Source organism: Schistocerca gregaria, chromosome 11 (genome assembly GCF_023897955.1).
Source record: "Schistocerca gregaria isolate iqSchGreg1 chromosome 11, iqSchGreg1.2, whole genome shotgun sequence".
Classification (NCBI taxonomy): Eukaryota; Metazoa; Arthropoda; class Insecta; order Orthoptera; family Acrididae; genus Schistocerca; species Schistocerca gregaria.
In genome coordinates this window covers 116,457,125-116,472,888 of record NC_064930.1, presented here as the reverse complement: position 1 = coordinate 116,472,888, position 15,764 = coordinate 116,457,125, and positions in this window count along the sequence as shown.

Below are 15,764 nucleotides of genomic sequence, written 5' to 3'. Positions count from 1 at the left end.
GTGGCGGCTTATGGGTCACATGACAGGAATATGTTGTCGACCAACGTAATTGTACACTTGGCGAATGGGTAAAAAGATTCTTCTACTTTGTCCGATTTGGGTTTTCTTGTGGATGTGATAATCACTCCCAAAAAAGTGATGAAAACATAAGAGTTTGTCACATAAACTGCAACAAATGAATGCAACAGTTTCACAGTCGCACAGTTTTCCCTGTGCTCTTTCAAAACACGTGTTTTCAACGTTTCCAAATTTTTGCGTGTGTAGACCGTCAAATCCTGTATATGTCCAAGCAAATCTGTACATGTCCTGGAATTTTGGAGAGCGAAGTTGATTACGTGTGAATGCCTGAACTCTGATAATCGTCTGAAAATAAAAAATTAAAATTTTCAATCGAGGGAAGACTTGAACCAAGAATCTCTCAGCCCACAGCTGCTCACGCTAAGCACGGGACTACGGCGCTCCTGATTTCATACCATCCTTAATGTTGCCTATCTTGGCCATGGACTACTCAGTTTGTGTATTATGCTTATTTTTTTCATAGTTCCACACAAGTTCTTTCTGTTTTCTCGATTGATTTGTGTTCAGTTTTTCAAGGCCAAACCACTGTGCCAACTTGTAACTAAATCTGAGGGGGGTGCGATGGTAAGGTTCCCTTGTAAGTGTAATAATTAACACAGAAGTGATAAGGAAAATTCATGCACACCAAATGCAAAGGTTTCAACAATGAGATTTTCACTCTGCAGCGGAGTGTGCGCTTATATGAAACTTCCTAGCAGATTAAAACTGTACACTGTGTGTCGTGTGAGTGGTTCTAAATTGCATACCATTTATCAGATTTTACACAACTGTTACTAAAGATGGAAGCACTTTTCTCTAAAAAAAGGAACATTTAGTCGCAAAATACTACCCGCGCGCAACACTGACGTACGTCTCCTATTAAAATATTTCATGTAAATCGTCCGAAATAATTAGGCTTCATACATCAGCAAATAAGAAATTGATATTACGTTAAGTGATGTGAGCACTGTATTTCAGGATTCAATCTGACTTGAATTCTGCCTTTTAGAGTTGATTCGGGATCACCAGTGCACATTTACTTCCATTCAATTATATCCAACAACATTTATGTTTGTTAAAATTCTGGATTCAAAACTGCCGCGGAGATATTTTTGCTAAGATGGCGGCAGTCAGACGATAGTCAGTTTGTCTATTGTTATTCTCGACTCCTTTTATATCAAGTTAATATATTCAGATAAAAGTCTATAAGCCGTTTGTTCTCTATTCTTTAACATTTCAAAGTATTCTCTACGAAAAATGTTTCATATTTTTTTTATACCAGCTGCTAGTAAACTCCGCTGTAAATTACTAGCGCTAATGGCTGCGCTCCTAATTGCGGAGCTGAAAATTAACACTTAAAAGCATTAGTTAGACTGGATTACAATTGAAATAAATACAAATCCACGTCTTGCCAATAGCGACTCTATTTTTCAAATAATAATTAACAATATAATTACAGGTTTTCTCTTTACAGACCTCACACGTCTCACGTCCGAACAGTTCATCCGTCAGCACAGGAAGAACAACTGAACCACAATTATCACAGACAACAAAACAATTATAATTGTCGTTGTCTATGAATTTTGTTCTCAGTTAATAGTTTTAATTCACACAGAAATTAAATTATTACAGAAATAATGAAATAATTATCGTCATTTTTGCACGATACAGTCTTTATTATACGTAGTATCTATAATATTTGCTGAAGTTTGTACACTTAGTTCATTTTAACATCTTGTGGTTAGGACATAGTGTCGTGGATATTACAACTTGATCACGTCCTTCAATGAACAGAGTGACCAACCTAACCACTGAATTACTCATAGCACTTTGTCCGTAAACCTCGCAGATTTGCCGATGAATTTCCTTTGGTTTAACTTTCTTTGCATTTAGAAAACGAATCACAGATTTGATTTAACACGCGGCGGCATTTTCAATTACGGCTGACATCATAAAGAAGCACTACAAAGCACGCGTCGGCAGCAGCGATCTGAAAATGGCGTCCATGTCTTCTCCACGAGTCAGGAGGTCGCGTTCTCGCTTCCCGAGCACGTGGTCTACATCTACATCTACATCTACATCCATACTCCGCAAGCCACCTGACGGTGTGTGGCGGAGGGTACCCTGAGTACCTCTATCGGTTCTCCCTTCTATTCCAGTCTCGTATTGTTCGTGGAAAGAAGAATTGTCGGTATGCTTCTATGTAAGCTCTAATCTCTCTGATTTTATCCTCACGGTCTCTTCGCGAGATATTCGTAGGAGGGAGCAATATACTGCTTGACTCTTCGGTGAAGGTATGTTCTCCAAACTTTAACAAAAGCCCGTACCGAGCTACTGAGCGTCTCTCCTGCAGAGTCTTCCACTGGAGTTTATCTATCATCTCCGTAACGCTTTCGCGATTACTAAACGATCCTGTAACGAAACGCACTGCTCTCCGCTGGATCTTCTCTCTCTCTTCTATCAACCCTATCTGGTACGGATCCCACACTGCTGAGCAGTATTCAAGCAGTGGGCGAACAAGCGTACTGTAACCTACTTCCTTTGTTTTCGGGTTGCATTTCCTTAGGATTCTTCCAATGAATCTCAGTTTGGCATCTGCTTTACCGACGATCAACTTTATATGATCATTCCATTTTAAATCACTCCTAATGCGTACTCCCAGATAATTTATCGAATTAACTGCTTCCAGTTGCTGACCTGCTATTTTGTAGCTAAATGATAAGGGATCTATCATAATATGTATTCGCAGCACATTGCACTTGTCTACATTGAGATTCAATTGCCATTCCCTGCACCATGCGTCAATTCGCTGCAGATCCTCCTGCATTTCAGTACAATTTTCCATTGTTGCAACCTCCCGATACACCACAGCATCATCTGCAAAAAGCCTCAGTGAACTTCCGATGTCATCCACCAGGTCATTTATGTATATTGTGAATAGCAACGGTCCCGTGACACTCCCCTGTGGCACACCTGAAATCACTCTTACTTCGGAAGACTTCTCTCCATTGAGAATGACATTCTGTTATCTAGGAACTCCTCAATCCAATCACACAACTGGTCTGATAGTCCATACGCTCTTACTTTGTTCCGCTTCCCGGAGAGATCAGGGATTTTGGCTCAAATGGTTCAAATGGCTCTGAGCACTATGGGACTTAAGTTCTGAGGTCATCAGTCCCCTCGAACTTAGAACTACTTAAATCTAACTACCCTAAGGACATCACACACATGCATGCCAGAGGCAGGATTTCAACCTGCGGCCGTAGCGGTCGCGCGGTCCCAGACTGTAGCGGCTAGAACCGCACGGCCACTCTGGCCGGCGGTCAGGGATTTTCACCTGCCTCATCATTTCATCATCGTTCATGAAAGTGGCGAGATTGGGCTGAGCAGAGGTTGGGAATTTGTATGAACGCTGATAACAGCGCAGTTGAGCGCCCCACAATCCAAACATCATCATCATCATCATCATCATCATCCTCATCATCTTTGAGTCAGAGTAACTGGTGCGCATACTCGGAACTGCGATCGTAGCGCTGCCGCGGATAGAAATAGAAACGGAATTTACACTACTGGCCATTAAATTTGCTACACCACGAAGATGACGTGCTACAGAAGTGGGATTTAACCGACAGGAAGATGGTGCTGTGATATACAAATGATTAGCTTTCCACAGCATTCACACAAGGTTGGCGCCGGTGGCGACACCTACAACGTGCTGACATGAAGAAAGTTTCCAACCGATTTCTCATACAAAAACAGCAGTTGACCGGCGTTGCCTGGTGAAACGTTGTTGTGATGCCTCGTGTAAGTAGGAGAAATGCGTACTATCACGTTTCCGATTTTGATAAAAGTCACATTGTAGGCTATCCCGATTGCGGTTTATCGTACCGCGACATCGTCGCCCGCGTGTGTCGAGATTCAATGACTGTCAGCAGAGTATGGAATCGGTGGGTTCAGGAGGGTAATACGGAACGCCGTGCTGGATCCCAACGGCCTCGTATCACTAGCAGTCGAGACGACAGACATCTTATGTGCACGGTTGTAACTGATCGAGCAGCCACGTCTCGATCCTTGAGTCAACAGATGGGGACGTTTGCAAGACAACAACCATCTGCACGAACAGTTCTACGACGTTAGCAGCAGCATGGACTATCAGCTCGGAGACCGGGGCTGCGGTTACCCTTGACGCTGCATCACAGACAGGAGCGCCTGCGATGGTGTACTCGACGACGAACCTGGGTGCACGAATGGCTAAATTTCATTTTTTCGGACGAATCCAGGATCTGTTTACAGCATCATGATGGTCACATCCGTGTTTGGCGACATCGCGGTGAACGCACATTGGAAGCGTGTATTCGTCATCGTCATTCTGGCGTATCACACGGCGTGATGGTATGGGGTGCCATTGGTTACACGTCTCGGTCACCTCTTTTTCGCACTGACGGCACTTTGAACAGTGGACGTTACATTTCAGATGTGTTACGACCCGTGGCTCTACCCTTCAGTCGATCCCTGCGAAACCCTACATTTCAGCAGGATAATGCACGACCGCACGTTGCAGGTCCTGTACGGGCCTTTCTGGATACAGGAAATGTTCGACTGCTGCCCTGGCCAGCACATTCTCCAGATCTGTCACCAACTGAAAACATCTGGTGTATGATGGCCCAGCAACTGGCTCATTACAATACGCCAGCCACTACTCTTGATGAACTGCGGTATCGTGTTGAAGCTGCAAGGGCAGCTGTACCTGCACACGCCATCCAAGCTCTGTTTGACTCAATTCCCAGGAGTATCGAGGCCGTTATTACGGCCAGAGGTGGTTGTTCTCGGTTGTCTCAGGATCTATGCACCCAAATTGCGTGAAAATGTAATCACGTGTCAATTCTAGCATAATATGTTTGTCCAGTGAATACCCGTTTATCATCTGCATTTCTTCTTGGTGTAGCAATTTTAACTGCCAGTAGTGTACTTTGTGGAAGACCCTCGTATCAGGGGCGTTCAATAAGTAAAACAACGTTGTTTCTTATGAAAGCAGGTTGGTTTCATTGAGGATTGCATCACATCATATCATTCCCCTAGTCTTTTGGCTGTTAAACCCTGTTTTTCAACACCATCTAGTTCAGTGTGACGGCCTTGCGCCTCCTTACTGTCCTGTTGGCTCGCATGCTACCTCTCTACTGATCGACATCTGAGCCAAAGTCTTGATAGAGCAGCAACCTCACCATCCCCCACGTACTGCCTCCCACATAGTGAATCCTTCCCAGGCCAAACAGATATGGAAGCCGGAAGGTGCGACATCTGGCATACAGGGTGGTTGAGGAAGAACAGTCCAGTGATGTTTTGTGAGCTCATCTCGGGTGAGGGCTAGCGTTATCGTCGAGGAGGAAGAGTTCGTTTCCATTTTTGTGGCGGCAAACATGTTGGAATCGTTTATCCGATTTCCGTGCTGGTCGTTACACCATGAGGGGGAATATCAAACAGAATAATCCCTTCAGTGTTCCTGAAGACCGTCGCCACGACTGTACCGACGGAGGATGCGGCTATGAACTTTTTCTTTGGAGGAGAGGTTGTATGGTGCCACTCCATCGGTTGCCGTTTTGTTTTCATTTCGAAGTGGCGAAAAATTTTTCATCGCCTGTGAATATGTTCGCCACACAGACGGTCCTTGATTGCTCTTTATTGCTCTTCTACATCTACATCTACATCTATACTCCGCAAGCCACCTGATGGACTGTGGAGGAGGGTACCTTGAGTACCTCTATCGGTTCTCCCTTCTATTCCAGTCTCGTATTGTTCGTTGAAATAAAGATTGTCGGTATGCCTCTGTGCGGGCTCTAATCTCTCTCATTTTATCCTCATGGTCTCTTCGCGAGATATACGTAGGAGGGAGCAATATACTGCTTGACTCCTCGGTGAAGCTATGTTCTCGAAACTTCAATAAAAGCCCGTACCGATCTACTGATCTCTCTTGCAGAGTCTTCCACTGGAGTTTATCTATCGTCTCCGTAACGCTTTCGCGATTACTAAATGATCCTGTAACGAAGCGCGCTGCTCTCCGTTGGATCTTCTCTGTCTCTTCTATCAACCCTGTCTCGTACGGATCCCACACTGGAGAGCAACATTCGAGCAGTGGGCGAACAAGCGTACTGTAACTTACTTCCTTTGTTTTCGGATTGAATTTCCTTATAATTCTTCCAATGAATCTCAGCCTGGCATCTGCTTTACCGACGAATGATTTTATAGGGTCATTCCATTTTAAATAACTTCTGATGCCTACTCCCACATAATTTATGGAATTAACTGCTTCCAGTTGCTGACCTGCTATATCGTAGCTAAATGATAAGGGATCTTTCTTTCTGTGTATTCGCAGCACACTGCACTTGTCTACATTGAGATTCAATTGCCATTCCTTGCGTTATGCGTCTACACCTACATCTACATACATAGTCCTCAATCCACCATACGGTGCGTGGCGCAGGGTACCTCGTACCACAACTAGCATATCTTCCTGTTCCATTACCAAACAGAACGAGGGAAAAATGACTGCCTATATGTCTCTGTACGAGCCCTAATCTGTCTTATCTTATCTTTGTGGTCTTTCCGCGAAATGTAAGTTGGCGGCATAAAGCTGTACTGTAGTCTCAAATGATGGTTCTCTAAATTTCCTCAGTAGCGATTCACGAAAAGAACGCCTCCTTTCCTCTAGAGACTCCCACCCTAGTTCCTGATGCATTACCGTAACACTCGCGTGATGATCAAACCAACCAGTGGCAAATCTAGCAGCCCGCCTCTGAATTGCTTCTATGTCCTCCCTCAATCCGACCTGGTAGGGATCCCAAACGCTTGAGCAGTCCTCAAGAATAGGTCGTATTAGTGTTCTATAAGCTGTCTCCTTTAGAGATGACCCACATCTTCCCAAAACTAATTCGTTGCAGATTCTGCTGCATTTCAGTTCCATTGTTACAACCTCTCGATATACTACAGCATCAACCGCAAACAGCCTCAGTCAACTTCCGACGTTATCCACAAGGTCATTTATGTATACAGGGTGTTACAAAAAGTTACGGCCAAACTTTAAGGAAACATTCCTCACATACAAAGAAAGAAAATATGTTATGTAGACATGTGTCCGGAAACGCTTACTTTCCATGTTAGTGCTTATTTTATTACTTCTCCTCAAATCACATTATTCATGGAATGGAAACACACAGCAACAGAACGTACCAGCGTGACTTCCAACAGTTTGTTACAGGAAGTGTTCAAAATGTCCTCCGTTAACGAGGATACGAGCATTCACCCTCCGTCGCACGGAATCCCTGATGCGCTGATGCAGCCCTGGAGAATGGCGTATTGTATCACAGCCGTCCACAATACGAGCACGAAGAGTCTCGGGGTTGGGTAGACAAGAGCTTTGAAACGCCCCTATAAATGAAAGTCAAGAGGTTTGAGGTCAGGAGAGCGTGGAGGCCACGGAATTGGTCCGCCTCTACCAATCCGTCGGTCATCGAATCTGTTGTTGAGAAGCGTACGAACACTTCGACTGAAATGTGCAGGAGCTCCATCGTGCATGAACCACATGTTGTGTCGTACTTGTAAAGGCATATGTTCTAGCAGCACAGGTAGATTATCCCGCATGAAATCATGGCGGTGAATCTAGGAAGTATAGTACATACTGACGAAACTAAAGTGAATTCTAACATGGAAATTAAGCATTTCCGGACACATGTCCACATACTATCTTTTCTTTATTTGTGTGTGAGGAATGTTTCCTGAAAGTTTGGCCGTACCTTTTTGTAACACCCTGTATAGTGAATAGCAACGGTCCTACGACACTCCCCTGCGGCACACCTGAAATCACTCTTATTTCGGAAGACTTCTGTCCATTGAGAATGATATGGTGCGTTCTGTTATCTTGGAACTCTTCAATCCAATCACACAATTGGGCTGATAGTTACACTCACTTCTCCTGTTAGCCAGCGAGGACTCCACTGGGCACACACCTTTGAGTACAACAAATGGTGAGCGATAGGGTGAGCATTACCAACAGGGACGACCAGTTGAGCAGCGAGATGTCTGATTCTGATCCGTCAGTCACCTCGAATGAGAGTGTCCACACGTTTGAACACTGCAGAAACCACAGCTGTGTCCCGCCGACCGACACGCTGGGGATCAGACAGGTTTGCGCGACTTTGCTGCGTTGATGACAGACGCCACGCCCGGCGACTCGCCGTGCTTTTGTTCACTCCCACATTCTGCAACCGTCTACGAATATCCGCGAGGCTCTAGTTTCCCGCCAAAGGGAACTCAGTGACACCTCTCTGTCTAGAACGCACCTCCGTTACAGCCAACCATTTACAAGGCAAAGCATAGTCAGTTTGTAGGACTTAGTTTTAGGAAAATTATGCTGGGGAACTGCAGCGAATCAACATCCTAGCCTGCCCGGTGCAAGGGGCATGCTCTTCAGGATTAGCCCGACGAGCAAGGCTATCAAAAGTATGTTTATATCTGTCACTGGCACACATGTGACGCTGCAGGCGATAGGAACTAGTTATAAGAAATAGATAAATGCCGTAGATATTAGAAATTAAATGCCCATTGTATGAGACACTAACTGTAGCTCACCTGAAAATTGTAACTAGCTACTACATAAGAACTAGATGTATAATTATTATGACCCACTAATGAGATAAGAAAGTGGAATAATTATGAATAATTATTATGGTTTTGCAATAAAGATTTTTTTTAAAAAAAGCATAGCGCCGCCACCTGGCGGAACTTCATTAAACTACAGGGGCTGAAGCGGGAATATTCCAGGACATCCGCTGTTTTGCAACAGAAATTGTCCGAAAAAAGTGTTGCACTACTTCCTGAACGGTTGTCATATCTCACTAAAAACGGCATTTTCATTAGAAACAGTTAAAGAAAAAGTACAGACCCGCCAGGGTAGCCGAGAGCGCTAACGCGCTGTTTCCTGGACTCCAGTAGGCGCGCCAGTCCCGGTGGATTAACGACGACGGCCAGTGTGCCGGCCAGCCTGGATGTGGTTTTTAGGCGGTTTTCCACATCCCACTGGGTGAATACCGGGCTGGTCCCCAAGTTCCACCGCCTCAGTTCCATGACTCACAGACATTTGAAACACGTCCGCACTATTTCACGATTCACACTGAACGCAGACAGCCAGGGTACACTCATTCCGTGCCGGGGGGTTCGGAGTGGCGTTAGGGAGGGCACCCGGCCACCCTCTGCACTTAACACTGCCACATCCGTAGTAACAAGGCCGACCCCACGTTGGAGCGGGACATAGGCCCCGAGAAAGAAAGAAAGAAAGTAAGTTAAAGAAAAAGTACATTACAGATTGTACACGAAAGGTTATTATTTGCCTGGGAAGTAATTAAAAAGGAAGAAAGTTATGAGAAGGTTAATAAATTAAGAACTTCACAGTGTTCATTCATTGTCTACAGTAAAAATAGAAATTAGCTGATCTGTTGCCAGTGTTTACATACTATACCTTTATCTGCTTGCGATCCTTAGAAACGGGTAACTTAAGACGACAAAAAGAGTTACCCAGCCTCAGTTTTCACCGTTTAGCGCTATTCGCGATGCCCAAGTACTGGTATGATCTTCGATTACAACACGACTTTTAACAGAGATTTAAAAATTAGTATCAATAAGAGATTACTGGTGATCTTTTTTTTTTTTTTGTAGTATTCAAACCCTCATTACAATTCGAGAAAAGCAGCAAACGGCAAATGGACTAAGTTTCCTTTTATTTATCCATTTTATTCGCTACCTTGATTCTATGTATCTTGAGACGTATAATGGAAACTGAAGTGAAATGAACATATGGCTTTGCTGGCCACGAGGCCCCGTCCGGGGAAGTTTGGCCGCCGAGCGCAAGTCTTATTTCAATCGACGCAAAATAAGTGATGATGACCGAAGTAGGGAGGATATAAAGCCGGCCGCTGTGGCTGAGCGGTTCTAGGCGCTACAGTCTGGAACCGCGCGACCGCTACGGTCGCAGCAGGTTCGAATCCTGCATCGGGCATGGATGTGTTTCATGTCCTTAGGTTAGTTAGGTTTAAGTAGTTCTAAGTTCAAGGGGACTGATGACCTCAGATGTTACGTCCCACAGTGCTCAGGCCCATGTGAACCATTTTTGAGGATATAAAATGTAGACTGGCAATGGCAAGAAAAGAGTTTCCGAACAAGAGAAATTCTTTAACATCTGTTATAGATTTAAGCGTCAGGAAGTCCTTTCTGAAACTATTTTTATGGAGTGTAGCCACGTATGGAAGTGAAACGTGGACGATAACTAGTTTGGACAAGAAGAGAACAGAAGCTTTCGAAATGTGGTGCTACAGAAGAATGCTGAAGATTAGATGGGTAGATCACATAAGTAATGATGAGGTACTGAACAGAATCGGGGAGAAGAGGAAATTGTGGCACAGCTTGACTAGAAGAAGGGATCAGTTAGTAGAACACGCTCTGAGGCATCATGGGATCAAAAACGGCTCTGAGCAGAACTTAACTGAGGTCATCATTTCCCTAGAACTTAGAACTAACACATCCATGCCCGAGGCAAGGTTCCAGACTGAAGCGCCTAGAACCGCTCGGCCACACCGGCCGGCATCAAGGGATCGCCAATTTAGTGTTGGAGGAAAGCATGGAGGGCAAAAATTGAAGAGGGAGACCAAGAGATGAATACACTAAGCACATTCAGAAGGATGTAGGCTGCAGTAGGTACTGGGAGATGAAGAAGCCTGCACAGGATAGAGTAGCATGGAGAGCTGCATCAGACCAGTCTCTGTACTGAAGACCACAACAGAAACATTAAAAAATTTTGAAGCTAAATTTATGAAATTGGTATTTCACTTAGATATAAAGAAAGGCATTGAGCGACTTGCGTGCCGGTGATAAGGATGATATGATGATGAGGACAACGTAACAATCAGTCCAGTAGCGAAGAAATTCTCCAACCCAGCCAGGAATCGAACCCGGGTCTGCTGCATGGGAGGCAAGCACGTTACCACCTTTTTTTTTATTCTCATTGTGTCCGCTTTCGTTCGCTGCATGTGCTCGGGGCGGACGTCGTAAGACATCCGTTTAAGTTCGTTGTTGATCGATTAACTCAGTTTTTATTTTATTTTATTTTTTTTATTTTTTTATTACAGAGGGCTGCTAACCCTCTGACCGAACACGCTGAGTTAACCGTGCCGGCGACTCAGCTAAGGAGGCGGACACGTAGAATGCAGAAGTCGGAAGAGTCATAGAATACTTCAGCCTTTGTGCGATGTCTCCATTTGTTATTGGATTAGATTAGATAAGATTAATACTAGTTCCATGGATCATGAATACGATATTTCGTAATGATGTGGAACGAGTCAAATTTTCCAATACATGACATAAATAAGTTAATTTAACAACATACTTAAGTTAATATAACAACATTTTTATTTTTTGTGTTTTTTTAAATTTTTTAATAATTTTTGGTTTTTTTCTTAATTTATATCTAAAAATTCCTCTATGGAGTACAAGGAATGGTCATTCAGAAATTCTTTTAATTTCTTCTTAAATACTTGTTGGTTATCTGCCAGACTTTTGATATTATTTGGTAAGTGACCAAAGACTTTAGTGGCAGTATAATTCCACCCCTTTCTGTGCCAAAGTTAGATTTAAACTTGAATAGTGAAGATCATCCTTTCTCCTATTATTGTAGTTATGCACACTGCTATTACTTCTGAATTGGGTTTGGTTGTTAATAACAAATTTCATAACAGTGTATATATACTGACAAGCTGCTGTGAATATCCCTAGATCCTTAAATAAATGTCTGCAGGATGATCTTGGGTGGACTCCAGCTATCATTCTGATTACACGCTTTTGTGCAGTAAATACTTTATTCCTCAGTGATGAATTACCCCGAAATATGATGCCATATGAAAGCAATGAGTGAAAATAGGCGTAGTAAGCTAATTTACTAAGATGTTTGTCACCAAAATTTGCAACGACCCTTATTGCATAAGTAGCTGAACTCAAACGTTTCAGCAGATCATCAATGTGTTTCTTCCAATTTAATCTCTCATCAATGGACACACCTAAAAATTTGGAATATTCTACCTTAGCTATATGCTTCTGATTAAGGTCTGTATTTATTAATGGCGTCATACCATTCACTGTACGGAACCGTATGTAATGTGTCTTATCAAAATTCAGTGAGAGTCCGTTTACAAGGAACGACTTAGTATTTTCTGAAAGACAGTATTGACAATTTCATCAGTTAATTCTTGTTTGTCAGGTATGATTACTATACCTGTACCATCAGCAAATTATAAGAATGAAAAACTGAAGATCTGTGATCCCAGAAATCGGTTATCCTGAGTGATTTTAGCAGTCGGGTTACTCTGGAAATGAAGAAAACCATTGTAATCAAAAACTCCCATCCCTGCCCCTGCCTATGCCACGGTGTGTTTGGTTGCGTTTCACATATTTTGCCGCTATGTCCAGCATATTTTGTGCAGTTTTTTTTCTTTGTCGTTGTTTTGGGCATACATCATGTCATCTGCAACTGTATGAATGGCTGTTAGTAAACAAATACAAAAACGTCAGCGTTACCCAACGAGGATTGCGGTAGTGTTGTGGATACAGTTTTGACGTGTGCTAGGTTGTTACGTAGTTTGTCGTGTACTCGCATCCATTAGACGGCTTGCAGCTACTTTTAGACACAGAGAAACATAACTCGCGCAAGGTGCACGTACTCTACCGACAGAGCTATGTCGGAGTGTTAGTCCTACAAGTTCCGCAGAAGTTCTGTGATGTTTGGAAAGTAGGAGAGGGGCACTGGCGGAAGTAATGCTAGGGAGACAGCTCGTGAGTCGTGCTTGGGAACTCATTCGGTGAAGCACTCGTCCGTGAAAGTTGAAGGTCCCGAGTTCAAGTCTCTGCGTGGCACATAATTTCCAGCTGCCAGGAAATTTTATACGACCATACCAGAAATATTCTCGAATTTCGGACAGGTCAGAATTATCTCGGCTCTTTTTCTGAAAAATGTCTTATAATTATCAGAATTTGTTAAGCGACATCCTCCTCTAGCATTATGTTTCCTCAACCGTAGTAGTCGATACCAGAAATATTTTTCGAATTTCGGGTCAGAATTATCTCAGCTGTTTTTCTGAAAAATTTCATAAAATTTTACACACAATATGTTGTTTTTCAAGCTAAAAGTTATAAAAAAGGAATGTTTTCGTTGTTACAATCGATATGTACTGTTAAAATTGATTTTTTTTAAATACATTTGAAATTACAAAATATTTGGCAAATTTAAAATTTCTGTTATTAAGTACGCAATCTAGTACTTTTTATTACGTTTATTTCTGGACTGATTTATAAAGAAATAATTTAAACTAATAGAAATTCATTTGTCAAGAAAAATTGTAAGCCCTTTGGAATATCGTTACTGCCGCCGACTGAAGTAATAGTACCCATGCCTCTGATGTGATCGGATGTATTTTTATATTTTGTACGAACAATGTAATTGTGGCTTCGTTAATGTGAAAATTCAAAAGAGTGTGATATAGTAAAATGTGAGACAACAAGTTATCGTGAAAACAATAATTCTGCAAAGACATTCTTCAAAATTGTTTAGATCAATTGAACCGTGAGAACGCAAAATGTGAGGATTTTTAGCTTCAAGAATGTGAACCATAGACATGAAGAACTAGAGCCAACTGTGCGAGAAAAGATAAGTAAAAAGTTTATGGTTAATCTTACTCCTCTGGAATCTTCCGAAAAGCCTTCACCGTCATGGACACTAGCACAAAACAAGAAAGGAAGGGGTAGATTACAAAAGGGTGATCAATATTGAGCGATATGACGGGAACGATCATCCAAAACAAAAAAGTGAAGTAAACATGGACTCTGAAACGCATGCCTTAACGGCTATGAGCAATTCTTGAACTTCGATACTATGAAACAAATCTCTTCTACTGTAAGCTCTTCACTTTCCATATTTTGGGGAGTGGTAGTATGGACCAAAACAAGAAAAAAAATCCAGTAAACATGTGCTCTAAAATGTATACCTTAAAAGTTATGAGCACTTCTTTACTGGAAGAAATGTGTTTCGAAGTAGTGAAGATGAACACGTGCTCATGGTGAACATTTAACAGCGCGTGTTTACTGGACGGTTTCTTCTTGTTTTGGTCGACACTACCACTTCCCAAAATATGGAAGGCAAAGAGCTTGCAGTAGAAGAGATTTGTCTCATATAACGTTATTTTCCTCATCGCGTCTAACATTCGCTCTATTTTTTCATAAACTTCTTTATTACTTCTTAATTTCCATTTCGCACGCTCATATTTTGTTCCCAAGACTTTCCTGATTATTTTCCTTCCCTTCTTTCCTGTTTCACCTGATTGTTTGGCTGCGCTTATTGACTTAAATTAAAACATTTTCGAAAATCTTGGAATCCCTGTGACAGATATTTTGCCAGTATCAATATCGATAACAACGGCCGAGATTCACGACTCCCGGGATTGATGAACCGTCTAAAAGCATAATTAAGTTTGTACGGAACCCTCAGTGAGTGAGATCAATTCGCACATGGCCAATTTTTACGAAGATCCCCTGTGTCACAAAATGTGTATGTTATATCGAGGGTTGTATAACGTATGTGACCTTCAATTCACAGATTGTATGCACAAGGCATAATAAAGCATCTCTGTATTACATTCATATTCTTGTAAAACAAACGACGCTACAGATCTACATCTACACTTACACGTTGCAAACCAGAGTGTGCGTACTATTGTCCCAGTTATTATTAGGGCTTCTTCCTATTCGATTCACGTATGTAGGGTGGGAAAAAAGATTAACTGAATGCGTCTGTGTATGCAGTGATTACTCTAATCTTACCCTCACAATCCGTATGTGAGCAATTTGTAGGGAGTTGTCGTATATACTTAGAGTAATCACTTATGTAAGTTAGAATAGAAAAAAATTAACATTTTCAGAATTTTATCTCATTATAAAATCTGCAATTTTCAGAGCGAACTGCCTCCGGCCAGAACACATACGGTATGTATGCAGTTACAGAACATTCCAGTACAATGATTCTTGACATTTGTGGATGTTTCTAGAAAGTACTAGAACCGTATATACAAATTAAAATTTTACAGTTCAGGTGAGTTTCGCACTCACAACCCTCCAAGCAAGAGTCTAGTATCATAACCACTACGCCATAGTGATTGTGCTACTCAGATTCTTCTGCGACAATATCACTTATAAACTCACATGGGAATTATTTTGTTTTTTAAATATAATCTACAATGGCTGAAAACGTTAAAATTTTTATGTGCGTTACTTCAAGATGTAAAAAAAGTCAGTCTTTTTATATAGAAGGCTGGAATGCGTTGGTCATGCCCAGAAGAGGTTGGCACCAGGTTGAGGAAGTTGAAACAAAGTTTGAGAGACACGGTACTTTGCGATGGTAAAACAATAAGAGGTAGGCTGACAGACAAAATGATTCATGAACTATGGCAGTATTATGGGATGGCCATAAGAAATAATACTGAGGATTTGTTGAAAATGAGGCAGGCAGATGGGCTACCTTCTTCCAGAGACTGTCAACTGATAAAAAACCAGTACACCATCTTTGCCCTCCTGGACCTGTTTCATGGTGCAATTACCGCAATGCCCAGTACTCAAAACAGTCC